The sequence below is a fragment of the Coptis chinensis genome, chromosome 4 (assembly GCF_015680905.1).
Source record: "Coptis chinensis isolate HL-2020 chromosome 4, ASM1568090v1, whole genome shotgun sequence".
Lineage (NCBI taxonomy): Eukaryota > Viridiplantae > Streptophyta > Magnoliopsida > Ranunculales > Ranunculaceae > Coptis > Coptis chinensis.
In genome coordinates this window covers 23,505,540-23,526,928 of record NC_141459.1, presented here as the reverse complement: position 1 = coordinate 23,526,928, position 21,389 = coordinate 23,505,540, and the positions used below count along the sequence as shown (strand labels likewise).

Below are 21,389 nucleotides of genomic sequence, written 5' to 3'. Positions count from 1 at the left end.
GGGGTTTTGGAGTTTTGAGTTAATTTTCCAGATTTTGGGTTTAATCTCCCTGGTTGATACATAACCAGCATAAAAACCCCCTCTAACCGAACACATGCATAAAACCTCCCTATTATTTAAAACATAACATTAAAGCCAAAAAAGACTAAAAATACCCTCTTTGTAAAACCGGTGACGTCATCAATTTTACTTATAATTTCGACTTAAGGACAAACCGGTGACGTCATCCTATGTAAATTTATATTTACATATGAAAATTCATATTTACATAACCTGTGTTACCTGTCAGATGTCAGAAAAAACGTCTATGCAATTTCATATTTGCATATGTAAATTTGTATTCACATATGTAACTTCATATTTGCATATGTAAATTCATATTTCCATAACCCGCGTCACCTGGTTAGAACTCAAATGTCAAAAAAAACGCCTATAAAAATTCAAATGGATCAGAAATATAGTTTTACAAAATGTGTCTATATAACATCAAAATGAGCAATCAATGGAGTAGCGCCACCAAGGCCAGCCGGATGACGCGAAAGAGGAGCTTGAACAAGTTCTACAGCAGGTAGAATCAAATAACTCAAAATGTAGCTGCTGTCCGAGCAAGTATATTATAGTACAACCCCCCCAAGCAACTGAATCACCCAACACTTCGTGATGGTTTGACAGTAACTGGACAGATTCCTCAAGGTAGCCCTGCAATTCGAGGCGACTCACAAGATTATCAACAAAACGATTATCAAAGGCCTCATGTATCTAGTATGACTCTATGACTAATGTTGGCACGAAATTGCATTGCAGCCAGGTCAACGCTGAACATGTATATTTGGTATCTCAACAAGAAACAAACAAATAATATCGACATAAATCAGATATACCAGTAAATCCCTATCAGTTCGTCATCCATGGTAAATTACTACTATGAAGATTATGTTTCTCTTTTCGTCTTTTCATTCTTTAACGAATAAGATTGAAAAGGTTTTATTTATGACCCAGCATACCCAAGACGCACCCGCATGCACACACTAGCCCCATGGTGAGAAAGACATTTTTCTAATAGACTCTCATGACGATGAAAAATGGTCCCCGCTTACTTCGAGGTGAAGCACATACATACACATCATAAGACACAAAAACGCATAAAGGAAAGCATATTTATAAATATCAACAAGTTGATACAACGTGAAAACTCTGCTATCTGTAAAGGATCATTTTTTTTTCTTCGACTGTAGGATCTTTTTCACATAGAAGGTTAAAGTCATCTGAGAAACTAAAAATTAATATGACGAAATGTATAATGAGTTGGGCGAGCATAGGACTATCACAAAATAATATGAATTACGAGCAATAAGGTAGAACTATAAATAACTTCGAAAAGGCCAAACCTAAGAAGCAAGACGACTAGAAAATGAGACGAGATATATTTTCTAGCATCTCATTCAACATTAGAGTGAATGAATCTACTGAAAGCTCTTCTGACAGCAACTCATGAGAAGGCAAATATCCAGGGCCATGGAATAACTTTCCAATATTGGTGTAGCGACGACTCTCATCGTGTGCAACTCCCCTTCCTACACCATAACCAAATCCTAAACCAACTCCACATCCAGCACCAATACCAAATCCAAACTGTAACCCAGGTATCCCTGGACCTAAACCTGCACCTATGGAAACCATAGTAACTCAGCAGCCACAAACTCATTGAAGTACAGTAGACACTAAGTCCTAATTTCATTTGTGTCAGTAATCACAACAAAAAAGTAAACTCTTTTGTTAATATCAGATAAAATATTTCTGGTTTGATGCAACTAAAATCAGCAACTTGCTTCCTAAACTTGATCGTCTATCTAATAGAAAGATGTTATGTAGCATTATGTCAGTGGTCGAATTAGTTATATATTGATTGAATGTCAATCGTGAAAACACTGTAACCCCAAACTGAAAATAGTTCAAGGAGTAGATGAGAAACTCCCCATTTGGTCGAAATAACTAGTCTTTTTTTAACAGCAATTGACTATTTCATAAACGATATATCCAAAACAATGGGTACCTCCCATGAGACCGAAGCCGAAACCGACACCACAGCCGGCGCCGAAACCAAAACCAGGTCCCAGCTTTCCCAGCTGCTTTGTCTTGAGTTGTTCTTCAATGTAATTTAACTACAAATGATTGTGGTTCATACAATTGTATTCCACATGAGCATTTCCACAAATACACTACCAGCAATAAGTAGATTCAACTTCTCCCCTAGTCCCCCACTCAATTTTGTATCTATAAAATGGTTATCTATAAACCTATTTTTTGTCACAATGAAATCGGTGTTCTTTTTTAGTGTAAGGTTGAAGAATCTTTGTTGTTTGTCTGCTTTATCAGAGAGTTGTTCTTCAATGTAAGGATCTCTAGTTAATTTAAGGGTTTGATTTAATGAAAAGGGTAGAATGGGAAATAGAAAATTTCGGGGGATAAGAATTAGACCGCAAATTGCTCATCAAAGACCATTAATACTGAGTAGTTGAGAATGCTCCCAGTGACCCACGTCAGCCCCCCTTTTTTCTCTCATACTGACACATCAGATTTTAACTAAAAAAATGAATTCTACGCCCTATTTCAATTGTTCGTAGCCCAAAATAGTTAAAAACCTATCTCTATACTCTTTTTCAATTATACAAAACACTCCCAACTCTAAAAAAAAAAAAAAAAAAAATCGTCACTTTCAAATTCTCTCTCTTATTCTTCTTCCAAAATAATTGAACTCTCAAAAAATAAAAAAAATCATCTCTTCAAACTCTCTCAAGATGACGCCTTTCTCAGAATATCCTCCTCTGAAGTGTTGTTAATGACTTTGAAGCATGCTTTTAGGAACCGCAAGTCCAACAAATGGTGAGCACTTTTGAAGAAGCTTCCTACTACTACTTTGGGGAAAGTATGAAAGCATTATTGAAGGTGAAAAAGTTGAAGATATGCTCGCATTACATGATAAGCTTTCCGAGGTGCAAAAGGAGGAGATCTCGCAAAAGGAGTACATAAGAGGAATATGTGACCGGAACTTCAATATTGAAGGTATTAAGTTACAGTGACACTAATTGAAGAAGTTAGAGAGGAAACTGTTTGGTGAGATTCTTCCAAATGGACTAACGATTTTGGAGGAAGAGCTGATACAATGCTTACAAATGATAAAATATGACACTAATAGCCCAATAGCCTCTTTCTGAGTAAAATTCATCTCTTCAAACCCTCTTTCTTATTCATCTCTTCTTCCAAAATCAATATGATTTGGATCGTTTGTTCTCAAAATATGGACGTGTCAAAATCAGGTAGTTCTTTCTTTTTTAATTCAATCTTTACATTTTTTCATTATTATTATTATTATTATTATTATTATGTAATAATGTTTTCATAATACGAACGACATGTTATGTATTAATATATTGTTGTTGGTTATGTTTATATGATTCAGATACAACATTGTGGAAGACTTCATATACAGAGGTGTTAACAAGTTGGAGGGGCGGTGATGAGAGTGTGATATGTGATGGTGTTCTATATTTCTTGATCTATTCTACTGGAGGAGGCACGAACTGGCCCAAAACCCGCCACAGGCTAATTAGGTTCAATCTCAATAACTGGTATTGCCCTGATTCATTGATGCACTTATATTCCGGTGCCTTTCTCTCTTACGTGGGTCGCCTAATGAACCTCAAGGATAAGCCGGTAATGGTGGGTGGAATTGGGAAACATGAGCGATCCGACATAATAAAGGGAATTGGTATCCGGACTCTTAACGACCGAGTGGCTTGAGGTTTCACGGATGCCTCATAAATTTTTTTCAAGGATTTGGTGAGTTTGATGATGTATTTGCTAGCGATGGAACAAATTGATGTCATCTACATACTGAGTTACGGTTCACCAGCTCTTCTCATGTTTGACATGAACCATAGGCGTGGGAAATGGTCACGAAGTGCCCCATTAGCAAGAAGTTTCCCCTTCACTCCCAATCGCTTTTGCTTTGAACCAAGGCTCGAAGTGTTGCCTTGATTTACCTTCTTTCAAATTCTTGGATTTGAGCTATATTTGGTATTTAGTACAATTTTGCTATAATTCTATCAATTTAAGTTATCTGAAGAAGTTTATATTTGGCATATACTAGAAAGATGGTACCTAACATTATTCATTGGTTAGAGATGGATCGTGGGAGGATGTAAAGGAGAATACTGTGGAAAGATATTAAAAGTGGCATGGTGTCCACAGATTTTGGTTTGTCTTTATCTTTATACCCATATAAATTCCACTTTCACTTGATGAGTTAATTTTGCTTTGTAATGCTATTATGTTTATATTGATTTATTTCCATGATCCATCTCTCTGTCTCAAACACGCATTACGTGAGGGTGCCGCTTAGATAGGGACCCGAGGGATGAGCTCCTTAAAAGGTTAAAACATTCGTTTTGTTTCAGTTCTAGGCTAGCATATTGAAATTAATATAGCATTGAGCATAAATAACTCGATTTAGGTCATTGCAACCTGGGCTTATCATCCGGTGCGTATGTTCTTGCCTAGAATTGGGATCTTTAATATGGTAGCCAAGGTAGTTGAGCCTAGAGTTCTTCTTTAGGTTTGTTGTTGTTTTTCCGCATTTTGAAGTTTTGCATTAGATATTTGGTTGGTTAGTTGCATTTTCCCCCATGTTGAATTCTCACAGGTTTCTCCTCACAGATGATTTTTAGTATATCGGTATATCCAAATAGAGCAAGCTAAGCTATATTGGATTATATTCCAAATTTTAATATTTGCATTCTTTTTGTGTAACATATTAGTATTTGACCCTGTCATTTTTTCGTTGGATCCACATCTTCAAGATTTCTGTGTCTGAACAGCCATTTGAAGCTCTTCGGTTTCCAAGACGGTGACTACCAATATACCATTTGATGAAGATGCCGCCAAGATGTCAAAAGCATTAAGCAATTCTGATAAAGTTGACATGATCAAAGGTATGATTTCCATCTCTGGCGAACAGTTACTTTTTTTTATTCGAAAGAAGGATGGATTTGATCCATATAGTGAAACCACGTGCCCGTTTAAAACTGTTATAGTTATTAATAAAATATTTCAGCTTAATATATATGTAGTGTTTGCAGTTTCTAAAATGGACGTAAGATCATCCATCAATAAACTTCAATCCTTATCTAATTTGAATATATATACTTCTGTATATGCTTTAATGTGAATGCAAACACTATGATTGATAGTAATAACCTATTGAACCGAAAAGCAAGATTCACCTACTTCAAGTTCTGACTTAAGAAAACAATATAATTTCTCTATAGCTTTTGACCACGATATAAAATTGCAATATTATTAAATCAAGTAGATTATGGAATCAATCCTTTCAATGTTGGGTCGTGATACTCGTAATACATATGTGCTTACATTGGTTGTCCTTACAAATATACACCGTTGACATTGAAGACAAAAACAGTCATGATTTCAAAGAATGCCAAATCGGCCTTATAGTTGTGTTTATAAACTGATTTAGAACAACACCAAAGGCTTGATAGCTACTCGTAGACTTATTCGAGTTGGGGAGTCCGAAGTTGATGGTCCCGAATAAGAGGAAGAAATTCATCCGATACAAAAGTCGAGAAAGAAGAGTGTGGGAGTCCGAAGTTGATGACCACGAACAAGAGGATGCCCAGTTAATAGAATGGAAGCAAAGGCCGTGAAATTAGTTACCAAAGCCAAGTCATTAAGCCGAGAGATGAAATAGAGAGGCTCAAAGAGGAGAACAGATTCGAAAGAGCAACTCATGCAGAAAGATGAAGAGAAGAGGGAGGTAATAAGACAACTCAGTTTATCTTTGGAAATATTAAAAGAGAATCTTACTCTATGCAAGAGCAGGGTTGCTAAGGAGCCATCGAAGAAATGGGGCCATTTTGAATTCAGCAAAATCCACTTTCATCTGCTTTCATCTGCCGGATCCTGATCACAACCTTTTTCTTCTTCTTCTTCTTTGTAGGATCAAAGGAAGCAAGCTCCAACAAAGTGAATTGGTAAAAATATGTTAGTAAGATCGATAACATACCGAAGAGATGTTATTGTGATCATTGCTCTATCAGTTGTGATCATTGCTTTGTATCAGATTTATAGAAGTCGGGTGGGGAATTGATTGGCAAAGGTCTATTGAGTTTGACAATTTTCCGTTTGAAGATCTCATACGTGAGGAAATGATGTTCAGAGTTATGTTTAACACTTTTTTTAGACGATCAAATATTCGTGAGGAGATTGATGCACTGTGGGATGCTAAGGACCGCTTACCAAAGGACTTCAAAGCAGCAGGTACATGACAATCATTTAATGGGAGTATCTATTGTTGAAATTGGGAATTGGGTGCCCCACCACATATTTTTTCATTTATAGCTTATTTGTAATTGTGGATGGCATAGTTCAACAATGGGAATATTCTCGCGTGGGTGCTTTTGATCTTTGCTTTACTCCATAGAATTGGATGATCGCTCTTGGTCTGACCCCTAAGAAGACAGAGTCGAGCGGCGTGAACCGCCACAAAGGAGACCGTTATGATGGACCCAATGGAACCCGATGATGAGGCCAAGAGGATTGCTGCAATGCTCTCTATCGCCAGCTAAAGATGCCGCCGCCTCACCTGCCGTTGCTACCATGGGAAGAGGAAAAGATAGAAGTAAGCAATATTTGTCAATTTCTTATTTTCTATAAATTTCTGATGTATATATGAATTTCTAAGGATTCATTGTGATTTTGTTAAGTGTGAGGTTTTGGGGCGAGTTTTATGCTTCATCGATTAGGGGCGTGCATAAAATTTGTTTTGTTTAATTATATTATGAATCAAGATTTAGGCAGACATAAATCCATTGAAAATATGAGAACAAATGTAAAAATGTGAGATCACATTGTTGAGCTGTTTTCATGAACCTTAACTTCGTCCTTCTTACTCACAAATGGATTGTGTTCCTTTCTACGATGCAGGGCAAAGAAGCAAATCAAATTGACAGCCAAAGGGTGACGACCGGGACAACAAATGTTGACGCCATCCAAATCTATATCTTCTACAAACATCGTGAAACACCGTCTCACTTTCTTTCTTCCAGTTTTATTTTGTTTCTTTGCTTTCGATTGAATACGATTGTCAATAAGATTATTTTCTTCCTCTTCAAATTGGAAATTTGGATAATTGTTACTTTTCAATAGATACTAGATAGTACCTTTCAATTTAATTTTGGAGTAGATGAGTATTTTGTATGTATATCTTTTAATTAGTAGCAGTCGAAGGAACCCATTTTGCTAGAGGTACAAACTTCCCTAATTTTTGTATTTGGGTTTCTTTAATTTTTCTCTTTACATATTTCTGTTTCATTCTTTTCTAATGAACAACTTGATCTTTTGATTTTCCGAAAACGCTTTATCAGTTATGGAATGCAAGACGAACACAACCATGGGAATACAAGGTATGGCCGTCTTAAAATGTTATTCATTATATCAGTTGTAGTGAGCATAAACATTTTGTTAGTAGGCCTAGCACAGCTCACAAAGAATCATTGTAACAGACACTTTGTACTTGGCAATTTGAGTTGCACTTTGAGAATTTTAAATTTTGCAGAGCGAGGGTTGAATCGCGAAGTCAGTTCCTTGGGTAAGGTCTGCCTCACTAAAAGCATTTTCATATCAAAACAATTTCTTTAAAGTTAAAAGCATCAATGCAATTAATAATTGTTACTCGGGACAGTCCAAATGCACTGAGATCTCATGTTCTGGAGGTATCCTCAGGTGCTGATATAATGGACTGTGTGTCAAACTACGCAAGGTGAAGAGGCGGGGAGTTTGTGTACTTTCGATGGTGGCGACACGGTTGTAAATGTTACATCTTGCATCAGACCCGACCACTCCAACCGAGGTGTGGTCACACTTCACGGGCGGTTCGAGATACTTTCACCGCCGGTACATCAAGCTCCCACCACCACACCACCCGGGCGGAGGACTTGCAATATTTTTATCGGGGATAGTATCTAGGGAGGATGTTCGAGATGCATTCATTTCCTTGAGTGCGACTTCTTTAGCGAGAGCTTCCACAGGAGTGTTGTTGGTAGTGCTTCACTTCGGGGAGACAATCACAAATACTCTACAGATATCCGGCACTCAAGGTTAGAATGGGACCGCTCTGTCTGATTTCATCCTAATGAGACCCAGTGGTACACCAAGAGCTGTTCTAGCTCTCAGAGGAATGTTACTGAAGAGCCCAACCATTAGAAGAGATATCGAGGATGACCTTCGTTTCCTAGCTTGGGAAAGCTTGAAAAGTTCTGTAAGATTTAGCACAACACTTGAAGCTCTCAAATTGATAGTAGAAAAGTATGGAAGTACTAATGTATGCATTGCAGGACATTCATTAGGGGCTGGCTTTGCTCTCCAAGTGGGTAAGACGCTAGCCAAACAAGGACTATTCGTGGAGACACACTTGTCCAACCCACCTTCTGTTACATAGCTATGAACCTAAGATCTATTGGAGAGAAAGCCGGCTTTGCTTGGAAAAGATTCAAATCTATTCTTCCCTCCAAAGGCCGGAGTCGGACAACTATGAGGAGAAGCCCGCAATTCTAGCCTGTGTGGAAAATGGGTTCCACATCTATATGTCAATAACATATGTTGCTACTATAATGAACCAAAGAGGGAATCCTAATGTCCATGCCAAAGCGGCCGATGACTCTAATAAGGAAAACACCAATCCCTCTCATGGTCAAGCCGCTGCAAAAAGCTTTTTGTGATGTCCAAGGGAAAACAGAAGTTTCTTGAGGCTCATGGGTTGGTGCGGTGGTGGTCCGATGACGGAGGAGCTTCATTGACTCTTCACAATAGCAAGCTCATAAGCATAAACAAACCGGTGATTGTCATTGTATACCCTCCATACACCACACCAACTCAAGGAAAGGTTCAATAACAATAAGTGCTTGCGCCCTTTGCTAATTTGTTTTAATTTACTTTAATATCATTGAAGTGTAAACTCTCAATTTACAGGAGTCTGTCCCTTTATATCATTTTTTGTTGTTGTTGATGTCATGAAATATCAATTAAAACCCAAAACAGCCACAAATAATCATGCATAACAACCACGAGTATTATATTTTTTTTATATATATAAATATTTGGAATATTATCCATGCTTTTTAATGTTTACTATAATATCCATTTCTACTTAATCATAAAATAATAATAATAATAATAATAAACTGAAAAATATAGTTAGCATAAAGTCAATTTTAAAAAATTGTAAATCCGGCCATAGGCTGGGCCAAATAGTTAGTCTTTAGCAGTTCTTTTTCCTGACTTCTGAGACTGTCCACGTTAGCAAATTTTAAGTACCCAAAATTAGTCACGAGAAAATAGGAGAAATAAAATTTTAACTACCCATGAGAATCAGGATAAAAAAAATGAAACAATGAATCGGCAAAAAAAAAACAGGAAACAACATCTAATAGAGATTATTATTATTATTTATTTTTATTATTATGTTTTTTTGAGAATCCACAGCAAACAAAACACTATCTAAAACCCACCGCACCTCTTTCCAAAACCCAAACAACACTTCATCTTCCCATCTCATCCCCGTGACAGTTGATAACAATACTACTACTCAATCAAGTAGTAGTATTGTTATAAAACTTAGATCTTTGCATTGTTAGGTTCTAAATTGTTTGCTCTAATGATAAAATATACATTGTTTGTTTTTAGTATAGTATTGTCAAGTACTTAGTTAAGTTCTCATCGATTGAACTATCTGAGAGATTATGATTAATCGGCTTAAATTAGTTGTGGTACGTCAAAAAACATGTTTCTTTGTGGTAACTTAGTCTAGGCCTTGGAATGAAGGCAACGGTTTTACACTTTTACTATTCTTGCGCTTGGTATATATTGATGTCACCTTTGATACTGCCAGTCGAGACCTCACCAAGTGCAATGTTGGCTTGACCTTTTCGAATGCGTTTTAATTGCTACTTTGACTGTGAAGTGTAATTATATTGATTTTTATTTGTGGAGTGCTGATTGATACTACAATCGGCAAGTTAGTTGTCCAAATATTTTGTCAAGCAGCTGAGAAAGTTAAGGTAGGACTCTCATCTAGATTTGAAATTGACATCGATTTGTCTTTCGCTACTGCTGATGCATCAGCCAGAAAAAATGTACGCATTATACTTACTAGATCAAAGTTTGAGAACTTGCAATTCTTTTAAAAAAAAAATAGAAAAACATAAACCCTTCAAACAGAGTATGCAATGAATCATTAGCTATCAATATACATATATTATTTATTCAAGTGAACTTTAGGCTTTTGAGTCATTAGCTATCTATGTAGCAAGTCCGGCCATAGGCCGGGCCAAATGGCTAGTAATCTGAAAACAGGGAGGTTAATTAGCAAGGTGTAAATAATAGGGAGGTTATATAGGTATGTTCGTGAGGGAGGAGTTTATATGTAACCGGATTGGATTGAGGGGGCTGGCGCCCATTTCTTGGTTAATTTTCTGAGAAAAAAGGTTGTTAAACATGAATAGAAGCGCACGAGAAGAACGCCACGTATATTATCGATTCAAGAAGGATCATAAAACAAAGGTGTTCATGGAATCTCTCGGAAGAAATTTCCTTGAACATATTCTCCGGAGTTACAAATTAGGTATCTCAGATGAACCCCGTTCATACCTTCTCACCTTACATGTCTTTCATGGATCACCAACCCATTGGGTTGCCCTCGTGCCCCACTTCACGGAGGATCAAGTCGTGTCGTAGTTCTCCTCTCCCACTTTCTCGGTTTTCTTCCTCCTCCTCTTCTTCTTCACCTCTCTCTCTATATATATGGCGGTTCTGGCGGCTAGGCGCTTCGACAGTTAGGCGGTTAGGTTACCGCGGACCCGATCCATTTGCATCATGACTCCTCTTCCTTATGCCGCATGCGACCCCTTTGCCACCTATAACATTGTATCTCACGAATCACGCCCACTACAGATGCCCCTCTCGATCCCATTGATGGTCGTGAGCGATCAATGGGACCGAAACTAATACATACCATACACTTTGCTCATATTGATATTTTCTCAGCTCATCTCTTGAAATTTTAAGCCCTATTAGTTTAAGGGTGTGTCCAACCAACGCTTGTTTTGGACAAGAGGGTCCACGGATGGCTCCTCCCACTTGCTCCACTCATATAGCAAGGAATATATTGACGGCTTGCCCCGGTTTGTTTTTCCACGGCCTTAAACTAGGTGGTGTCATCAACGATGACTTCGGTTTTGCTCTCGCGTTACCAAGTTATTTGCCCCTGCTCTCCCTTTATTGAACTCCCCTAGCATGTCCGCGATGTGTCTCAACCCACCATCAACTCTCCCTCACATAACTCACCACTATATCCGTGGCGTGTCTCATCCCAGGCAACTCTCTCCTTCACATGGCCCACTACTATGTCCGCGGATGATGTGTCCCCCCCTCAACTCTCTTTCAAAGAACTCACTGCATAAGTTAATTCAAACATACAGTCCGCGAAGGGCTCATCCCCCCCGCTGTCTTTGATCAGCTGTGAAGCTTGTTCGGGTTGCCCCAAGTTGATTCGGACATCTAGTCCGCGAAGGGCTCATCCCCCCCGCTTTCTTTGATCACCTGTGAAGCTTGTTGGGGTTGCCCCCAAGTTTGATTCGGACATCTAGTCCGCGAAGGGCTCATCCCCCCCGCTCTCTAGCTTAGAGGCAGCTCAATTTGCCCCAAGCTTGATTCGGACATCTGCGGTCCACGAAGGGCTCATCCCCCCCGCTCTCTGGCTTAGAGGCACTCAATTTGCCCCAAGCTTGATTCGACATCTGCGGTCCACGGCGGCTCATCATCCCCCTCTCTCGGCTTAGAGGCAACTCATTTTGCCCCAAGCTTGATTCGGACATCTGCGGTCCACGAAGGGCTCATCCCCCCTCTGCGGCTTAGAGGCACCCTCAATTTGCCCCCGAAGTTTGATTCGGACATCTAGTCCGCGAAGGGCTCATCCCCCCCGCTGTCTTTGTTTATAGCCCAATACTCATTAAACAATTTGAAGAAGTATGCTCTCTATTTCATTGATACAACATTTAACACAAACTATCATCCCTCAGCTCCCTTAGCAATATCTAAAAACAAGCTTCCTCCCTTTTAATTGAAAAACTAAATAAAAACTCCGAGGTTCCCCGTATAGCTAGTACGGGGCTCGACTCGGGTCTTACTCAATGTTATAACATGCAACATACATTTAATGCGATAAGAAACTCTTTGATGATAATATAGTGTATGCAAATAAGGTAGTAGATGTGGTGAGATGGATCCATCTCTCAACACCAGCTCAATCTCAACTCTGTTCCGCAAATCTTTCTCTTTCTCTGTAACCTAAAACTTTCATATTCGAGTGTTGTACAAATAACATGTGAGATTCAATGAATGATATTCCGCATAAACATTTGCATACCAGACTAATGGCGATAATGTGCTCAAGATTATGTACAACCCGTCTTACCCTAAGGTGTACAGCCCTGTTTTCCCCCTCGTGGTCTGCGGACTCCTAGAGCGAATAGCTCCACGGAATATCACGATGTACAGGGACCACTCAGCCTATCCCTACATACATCTCTACCAAGGATGGGGACAAGGCTTGCTTGCCCCCAGTATATGATAGGAACAGGAATCGACTACCCCAGTATGGTCATGGACTCAGATTGTGATGCTGATGGCTGGTCCGGCCTTGGGTTTGCTCCCCAATGGTCACTTAACATTGGTGGTTTGTCTGTGGACAAGTCTCGCTTGCCCCCATTGTAACTCTAGTTGACGGCTAAGTCACTACTCGTCGGTCTATCATGTACATGACGATAAAATAAACAAGTTACCTGCCGCGGTATACCTCTTTGCACCTTTTCTGTAATCATCTTACCATTTGTCTTCGAACGCTCCAATCCATAAATCTCAATTTCAAACTCTAGATCTTCTTGTTCCTTTGCCTCTAAACTTTATAGCCGTCGATGTATTGGCGATTCTGAATAGTTTGGCTAACAAACTGAGACAGCCTAACAATAGAACCTTTCTATAGTTTTCCAGAATGAATCAACTGATTCCACTGAGTAGCAAGCATAGATTTCATCCTCTGCTTTCACCAAATTCCCTTCTACATTCAGCTATATCGTCAAGTGCTACCGCAAATGACAAGCTGTTTGGAAAGCACAATGACAAGCACCTCTGCTGAGCACTTAAACGTTTACAACATACGCTGAGTCATAGAGTTATATTGGCAGCCTCACGTCCAAGACCACACAACAGCTATGATAAATGGGTTCAAAACTTCAACTCCCACATCGGACACCATGCAATAGCCGGCCAACAAGTAGAATAACTTCATTTTTGACAGCTCCATTTATTGTATATAGCTCCACTAGTGATATATCATGCCCCTACTAGCATAGAACGTTCCCACCAAAATCCACTAGTGATCGTCAAAGCAAAGATTAGCGATATCAGGTTAGTAAGATAAAGAGACATCGCGTCTCGTTCTCAGCCCCTCAGAGCATATTGGTCTGTAAGCTCCTCTATCCAGAAAAGTTGATTCCCCCAGAACAGAGAAAACCAAATCTAATTCGGGACAAACCGAAATTTAAGAGAACCGGAAAAGGACGGTGAGAATCACTCTATCACTTCTACAAAACCAAGGTTGATTGAGCGAAATCTGTTAGTAAACTTAACCAGAAACGTGGATTCCCCTACCAAAGAGAACCCAAAAAATATAATAACGTGATGTATCGGCACTTTAATGGGATGTGAAAACTTATCTGCTAGTAATCCCTGCATCCCCACAGACGGCGCCATTGTATGAACCCTGTTCATACCTTCTCACCTTACATGTCTTTCATGGATCACCAACCCATTGGGTTGCCCTACGCATTACCCCTTCACGGAGGATCAAGCTGTGCCGTAGTTCTCCTCTCCCACTTTCTCTGGTTTTCTTCCTCCTCCTCTTCTTCTTCATCTCTCTCTCTATATATGGCAGTTCTCGGCAGTTAGGCAGTTCTCGACAGTTAGGCAGTTAGGTTACCGCGGACCTGATCCGCTGCATCATGACTCCTCTTCCTTATGCTGCATGCGACCCCCTTGCCACCTATAACATTGTATCTCACGAATACGTCCACTACAGTATCTCCTTCGATGCATGTGTGTTTGCAAATCATGGCAAACTATAATATCTGATCCCTACCTAGTTTCTATGCACTTCGCTTGCGCACCCCTTGTAAACGACCCTTATCTTTTACTACTCGTCAAGGACTCCATCAAAGTCAAACATATTAACCTTAACTTCTACCCTGATCCCTACCATATTGGATTTCAGATTTCTCCCACGACGAAGTTGTATACTGCTGAGAATGTTGGCTGTACTGACGAGGCAGTAAAGCCTCTTCCAATACCACCCGTCCTTCAACCACAACGACCCCTCCTTGAACCACCCATTCAGCATATGTCCTTCGGGGTTGAAGGTTCCTGACTTCCTGTAATGGGTTGCTTTGTTTAACTAACTTAAAATTGCCTCAAGAACCTATTTATGTTTGGAATCCTTTCACAGGACACATCTCGAAGCTTCCATCTTTTAGTACCAAAACGATTGAAAAATGCTACTTTTCGTGTTTTGGTCACAGTTATATCCTTAACGAGTACAAGATATTAGCATTCGTACTTCATAACTACACCGACGCATATTATAATGGTTATAGCAGTGACGACGAAAAACTTACTCTAGAAGCTGAGGTGTTAACACTTGGTTCAGGTTCATGGAGAAGGATTAGAAGGGTCCCATATCCCCCACGCGATGACGAATACATTTCCACGAATGGTGCTTTTCACTGGTTGTTGTTGAAGCGGGACGAACTTGGTTGTCAATCGCAAATTGGTTCTTTTGATCTTGCAAAAGAGAAGTTTCAACTTATTCTATTACCTTCAAGCATGTGCTAGTGTTAGTGTTAGTGTATGTAAATATTGGTGCCTTCGGAGGTTGTCTTTCTGCGGTCGATTATTCCTCTCCTAAACATGTTGTTGAGGTATGGACAATGAAGCAGTATGGAGTACATGAGTCTTGGACTAGACAATATGAGATATCGATGCATGACAACGTGGCTCATTTGAGGCCACTGTGCCTTTTGAAGTGTGGAAAAGTTCTATTTGATTGTAATTGGGGTGAGTTGGTTTTGTATGATCCTGGAAAGCGGCAGATTAGGGAAATTGGACTCCGAAGGAGTACAAATGAACCCAAGTTATGTTTCTTTAATGTAATTGTTCATAGCAGAACCCTTGTTTCACCTATGTGGGGCAATGAAGTTGAATGTACAGGTAACAAGCGGAAGCTAAAGAACTTGTCGTTTGGGAACTATCGAAGAAGCACTAATTAAGCTTAGACGTAAAAGATATCGTAGTGCAGTGGCTGGTGATAGAGTGCTCTGTTGCAAACTGTAAAAATAAGCTAGTTTACTTCAATTCTCTTCTATAACCTGAACCGAAAGTATGGTCAAACATTTTTAAGAAAGAAAGTTCTCGACATATAACACATGTCTATATTACGATCTTTTAATCAAAAACTACTTTAAGTACTGTTGAAAATCTTGGGTGTGAAGAGGGTGCCCATTGATGTACTAAAGAGTCATGCTTCGGCGTTCCCATTGATCCGTCGGGATCTAGAGCAAGTTGAAGAAAACAATACAGCCAGAAGTTTCCTTATGCCTTGAGGACAAAATTTAGCTTGTCTATGTACTTTGATTGCTTATACCGGAGATAATCACAACTCAAACTATGCAATCCGAACAACATTATTATCAATTTAATGAAATAAAGACTATGCGAGCTAGCAAATTAAAAGGAAAATCCATACAATAAACACATTAAGTTTTCTTCTTAGTGTTTCTGTATGAGTGTATGTGTGTGTATCACTGCATCCATAGATTGTACTAGATTGCACTTGTTCTTGTTAGCTGAAAACTTCATTGAACAACGCATTAAAGGAAACAGGTTCTTCCTACAAGGCTGCTGCTCTTGACTTGCTCTCCACCAGACTCCAGTATCCAGTAACTGTTGGAGTTATCCCTCACATGAGGAGAGAAACCGAAGCGGACGTAAACGGGCAAATTCTTCGCGCAGGTCGCGATGGCCAGATGAGGCGCCTACCGCCGAGAGCTCCAAGAATATAGGGCTTACCGGCTCAAAGTGGCGCCACCAGCCAAATTTTCCAGCCTTCCTTCAAACGACTTCTTCGCTCAAAGGGAAGCGCCAGCGCTTCAGCATATTTTTTTGTGGGCCTTGCTACGTTAGACCATGAAATTTGGTTTTGGAGATAAAACCAAAAATCAAGGTTTTGGAAAACCTAAACCAACATAACCAAACAAGTCGGAAGGATTGGAATCCGCACTAAAACAAAGAGAGAACCTTTTACGATATACAACCCCTCAGAAAGAGATAAGAGTGATCTAGTAAAGGTGAGAGATCAGAAAGGAGAGATTGTAATCTTCCTTCCCACTTTATTAAGAACCGCTCTTGTGGAAGTAGGCATCATTGGGCGAACCACGGTAAATCTTTGTGTTGTGGTTTGCTTTTACCGCTTTACATTATTATCCGTTGTTAATAGTTGTTTAGCGAAGTTGGGCATGTTAGTATAGGTTGTAGTTGATATTTAGATTTTGTCCCGAGTTGAATTGTGTTCATACAAGTTATCCGTGGTAGTGGGGAACCGATTGGTATTGGTGTAATCCCCAACAAGTGGTATCGAGCCTTGGTTGAATAGCCTTAGGTGTGTTATCCGAATCTTTGTCGGGCGGTGTTTGACGAAATTCCCCGAGAGAAGATTTGAGGTTAAATAACTTGTAGAGATGGACCATTCCGTGAACACTTTCGTATGATGATGTCCGAATAGGAAGAACTACACCATCCGGAAAGCCAAGATGGAAGACTTGCTTTACCGCAGGACTTGGCACTTCCCATTGAGAATGAGGGAGTAAAACCGTAAAAGAAACCGATGAGGTCGAGTGGAAAAAGCTTGACGAAAAGCTATTGGGTACATTCGACAATGGATAGACGACATGTTGTCTTTCACCATGTGGCCCAAGAGACTACACGCCTTCACCTATGGAAGAAACTCGAAGACCTTTATGAGAGGAAGTCGGGGTGGAAACAAAGTGCTAGTCGTTAAGAAGTTTGCGCACCACGGGTACCAAGAAGGTTCTTCAATGTCCGAACATCTTAATGAAGTACGAAATATCATCAATCGATGCATTTGATGAAGATCAATTTGGGAGACGGTTGAGGCTTTGTTTCTATTAGGCTCTCTACCCGAAGTTGGGAGACATTAGCAGCTTCTACATGGAGCGACCAAGGATGGAATTGTTACCATGGAGATGGCTACCACGCCTTTGTTGAATGAGGAGACTAGAAGGAGTGCAAGAAGCAGCTCTTCTAACTCGAGGTCCTTTCACGCAGAAACGGGGAGAGGTCGGGCGAAAACCATCTCGCTCTAGAGGTGATGACGTATAAATCTAGGGGGTGAAGCTAGAACTCCCAAAGCGCGCAGGCAATGTTACTATTGTGCCACCAAAGGCCACTTCGATATATGAGCGCGGAACAATCAAGAGGGATGAGAAGAATAACCGCGTACATGAAGACATGGTGCGAGGAACGGAAACACAGCAGAGATACTACCGCACTAGTCGATGACCCAGGAATCAGTGTCGATGTGGTGTGTCCGCCTGAAAGTACCTCATGTCGATACGAGCGGGTGATAGATACGAGCATCCTATCACGCCACACCGCCGCAGGGATTCTTCACTACCTACAACCAGGTGAATATGGTGAAGTGAGGATGGGTAAAACGATGGCCTCGAAGATTATAGGCATCGGAGATGTTCATGTACAAACCAATGTCGGCTACACCTTGACACTCAAGGATGTAAGACATGTCCCCCGGACATACGGTTAAGCCTAATTTCGGCCGGGAAATTAGATGATGATGGCTTTGTAAACTCGCTTTGGTAACGGGGTATGGAAACCGAAAGCAGCAGGTTCCATCAGAGCAGCCGAGGAAAGAAAAACTGCTCTCTTTACAAAACACGCTAGTTTGTGTAAAGCGTAAGCCGTTTAACGCGCGTAAGAAGAAGCTTCATCCGAATCGTGGCACAAGAGACCGTGGTCACATGGGCATAAAAGGGATGAAAGTTCTTGCTAAGCAAAAGGCCATGCCGCACATTAAAGGTACACATTTAAGTACATGTACTCATTGTTTGGTAGAAAGCAACACAGGTGTCTTTCCAAAGATTCCCGCTTCACGAAAGGACACCGCCCTGAACTAGTGCAATACGCACTTATGTGGTCCTATGAGAGTGAAGTCCCACCGTGGAGCCGTGACTTTTGACATTCATTGATGATCGCCAAGAAAGATATGGGCCTATAGTCCGAAGACCAAGGATGAAGTACTTGGCGTTTTTGAAATTCCACAAAGATGGTGGAAAGAGAGACCGGAAGTTGTTGAAGTGTATTATTCGCCGATAATGGGGGTGAGTACATTGGGCCATTTGAAGAGTATTGCCGAGTCATGGGATTCGCCATGAGCGCACCGCTTCCCAAGACACCGCAAATGAATGGAATAGCGAGAGAGAATGAACCGCACCATTGTAGAGAGAGGATAAGATGCATGCTATCTCACTCTAAGCTACCTGTGGCTTACCGGGTAGAAGCAATGCGTCTGCATGGTACATGCATGTGATCAACCTCCGTCACCAAAGAAAGCCTCCGGAATAGTGATTATCCGCAGAGTATGGTCGTCGAGATGTTGATTATGGATACTTGGGGTATTTGGGTGCGTGGCATTTGTGCATATTCCGGGCGATGAGAGATCCAAGCTTGATGACAAAGCCAAGCAGTGCATTTTTCCGGTTATGGAGATGAAAAGTTTGGTTACAAACTCTATGATCCGATTAACAAGAAGGTAATCCAAGTCGAGATGTTGTGTTCTTAGAAGACCAAACCATAGCAGATTTTGAGGAGGTGAGAAGCTACAAGGCTTTCACCAATGATCTTGTTGATTCGAACAAGAAGTTCCTACCGTGGAACGCGTCGAAGGCATTGAGAATGCGAGAACCATGAGTTTGAAGCTCATGATGAGAATCCTATTGCCCATGATGGGATAGAACCTATTGGGTATAGAAGATGCATGAGATGCATGAACCACCACCGAGCAAGCGAGTAGTGTATCCTCCCCGAGGCACCGCCAGATGGGGCAAGGAGGTCCGACAGGGGAGAATAGCTTCAACCAGTATCCACCACATAATGCACGCATTACCTATCGGATGGTGGAGAACCTATGTACTATCAAGAGGCACTCAAGCGTACGCATTAAAGAAAAATGGTCAAGGCCATGCATGACGAGATGGATTCTTTGCATAAGAATCACACTTACGAAGTTAGTTGAGAAACCCACGGGAGAAAAAGTTCTCAAAATAAGTGGATATACAAAGTCAAGCATGGGAGAACAATCCTCACCCAAGGCACAAAGCTCGCCTTTGTTGTGAAGGGATTCGGTCAAAGGAAAGGAATCGACTTTGATGAGATTTTCTCTCCAAGTGAAGATGACTTCTATCCGGGTGGTATTGGGTATGGCCGCAAGTATGAACCTAGAGGTTGAAAGCAGCCTAGATGTTAAGACGACTTTTCTTCATGGAGACCTTTGGAAGAAGATGTCTACATGGACCGGCCCGTAGGGGTTTGAGGTCAAAGGCAAGGAGCACCTAGTATGCAAAGTGATAAAAGAGCTTGTATGGGTTGAAACAAGCACCGAGACAAATGGTACATAAAGTTTGATTCCTTTATGGTGAAGCAAGGATACAAGAAGTCCGCCCCATCATTGTGCATTTGTTCGAGATTTCCGATGGAGATTTCATTGTCTTATTGGCCAGATGTGGATGATATGTTGATAGTTGGCCCAAACATCAACAAGATATCCAAGCCGAAGAAAGACTTGAGTAAGTCCTTTGAGATGAAGGATTTGGGTCAAGCAAAGCGATACTTGGGATCACGGATCACCGCGATGAAAGAGAGTGGAAAGTTGTGGCTTCTCAAGAAAGCTACATTGAGAAGGTGTTGAAGAGATTCAACATGGATCAAGCCGGGCCGGTCCGGCTTGTCGCTTGGTGGCCGCATTCCGGCATGAAGAAAGAGATGTGTCCTAAGGGTGAGCATGAGCAGAGTCGATGAAAAAGATTCCTTATGCATCCGCAGGGGCGCTTTGATGTATGCCATGGTGTGTACTAGACCGGACATTGCTTTCGCCGTTGGTGGTGGTAAGCGATTTCAAACCGGGCAAGAAAGATTGGGAAGGTGTTAAGTGGATATTGAGATATCTCAAAGGCACTTCCAAATCATGTTTGTGCTTTGGTGGAAGTAAGCCCTTACTTGAAGGCCTACAATCGATGCAGACATGGCGGTGATGTTGACTTCGATGAAGTCCACCTCCTGCTATCCGTTACTTTTGGGGGGAGCGGTTTCTGGCAATCCAAGTTGCAAAAGCAGTTGCCCTCTCCACTACGTAGTAGCCGAAAGTATATTGCACCCAATCGAAAGTGTTGCAAAGAGTTGCTATGGATGAAGAGGTTCTTCGACGAACTAGGGCTAAAGCGTAAAAAACTTGTAGTTCTATGTGATACGTGAAATTTCATCCACTTCGAAAGCAAGAATCCGAAGTTTTCATTCTAGATCCAAGCACATACACGCCGCGCTATCATCGATTGGATTAGAAGTACTCGAAGACAAGCATTTGTGGTATCGAGAAGATCCATACCGACAAGAACGGGTCGGATATGATGACCAAAGTCTTACCGAAAAGGTAAGTTTGATGTTTGTTGTGCTATTGCGGAATGGCGAAGACACTCCTCCCCGCTGATTTGGAAATTGCATGGAGGAAGCCCCTCACCGCGCTCGAGGGGGGAGATTGTCGAGTTATCCCTCACATGAGGAGAGAAACCGGAGCCGGATGAAAACAGGCAAATTCAAATCGAGAGTCGAGGCCGCCGGGAAGATGAGGCGCCAGCCGAAAGCTCCAAGAACATAGAAGCGACCAGCTTCAAGTGAAGCGCCAAATTTCCGAGACTTCAATGCGATTCGCTCGCCAAAGCGGAGCGCCTTCGCCATATATTTTTGTGGGCCTTGCTACATGATTCGCGAAATTTGGTTTTGGAGATAAAACCAAAAATCAAGGTTTTGGAAAACCTAAACCAATGAACCAAACAAGTCGTTGGATTGGAATCCGCATCAAAACAAAGAGAGAACCTTTACGATATATACAACCATGTAAA

At 40.9% G+C, this 21,389-nt stretch overlaps 4 long non-coding RNA genes and 1 pseudogene across 4 annotated transcripts; 3 read left to right on the top strand and 2 right to left on the bottom strand.

The window, feature by feature from the left end:
* Nucleotides 1-380: 380 nt before the first annotated feature.
* LOC147502740 (uncharacterized) lies at nt 381-16,122 on the bottom strand. Its single transcript, XR_015221786.1, has 2 exons — nt 14,802-16,122; nt 381-699 (listed from the first exon to the last, which is right to left on the bottom strand). It is a non-coding gene; the product is annotated as an uncharacterized LOC147502740 (long non-coding RNA).
* LOC147502744 (uncharacterized) lies at nt 1,558-2,854 on the bottom strand. Its single transcript, XR_015221785.1, has 2 exons — nt 2,054-2,854; nt 1,558-1,667 (listed from the first exon to the last, which is right to left on the bottom strand). It is a non-coding gene; the product is annotated as an uncharacterized LOC147502744 (long non-coding RNA).
* On the top strand, nt 4,072-6,343 carry LOC147502743 (uncharacterized). The gene is made up of 3 exons (XR_015220053.1): nt 4,072-4,991; nt 6,017-6,060; nt 6,140-6,343. It is a non-coding gene; the product is annotated as an uncharacterized LOC147502743 (long non-coding RNA).
* Nucleotides 7,154-7,861, top strand: LOC147502742 (uncharacterized). Its single transcript, XR_015220052.1, has 3 exons — nt 7,154-7,481; nt 7,634-7,666; nt 7,801-7,861. It is a non-coding gene; the product is annotated as an uncharacterized LOC147502742 (long non-coding RNA).
* Nucleotides 7,889-8,968, top strand: LOC147502741 (GDSL esterase/lipase At4g10955-like; annotated as a pseudogene).
* Nucleotides 16,123-21,389: the final 5,267 nt, after the last annotated feature.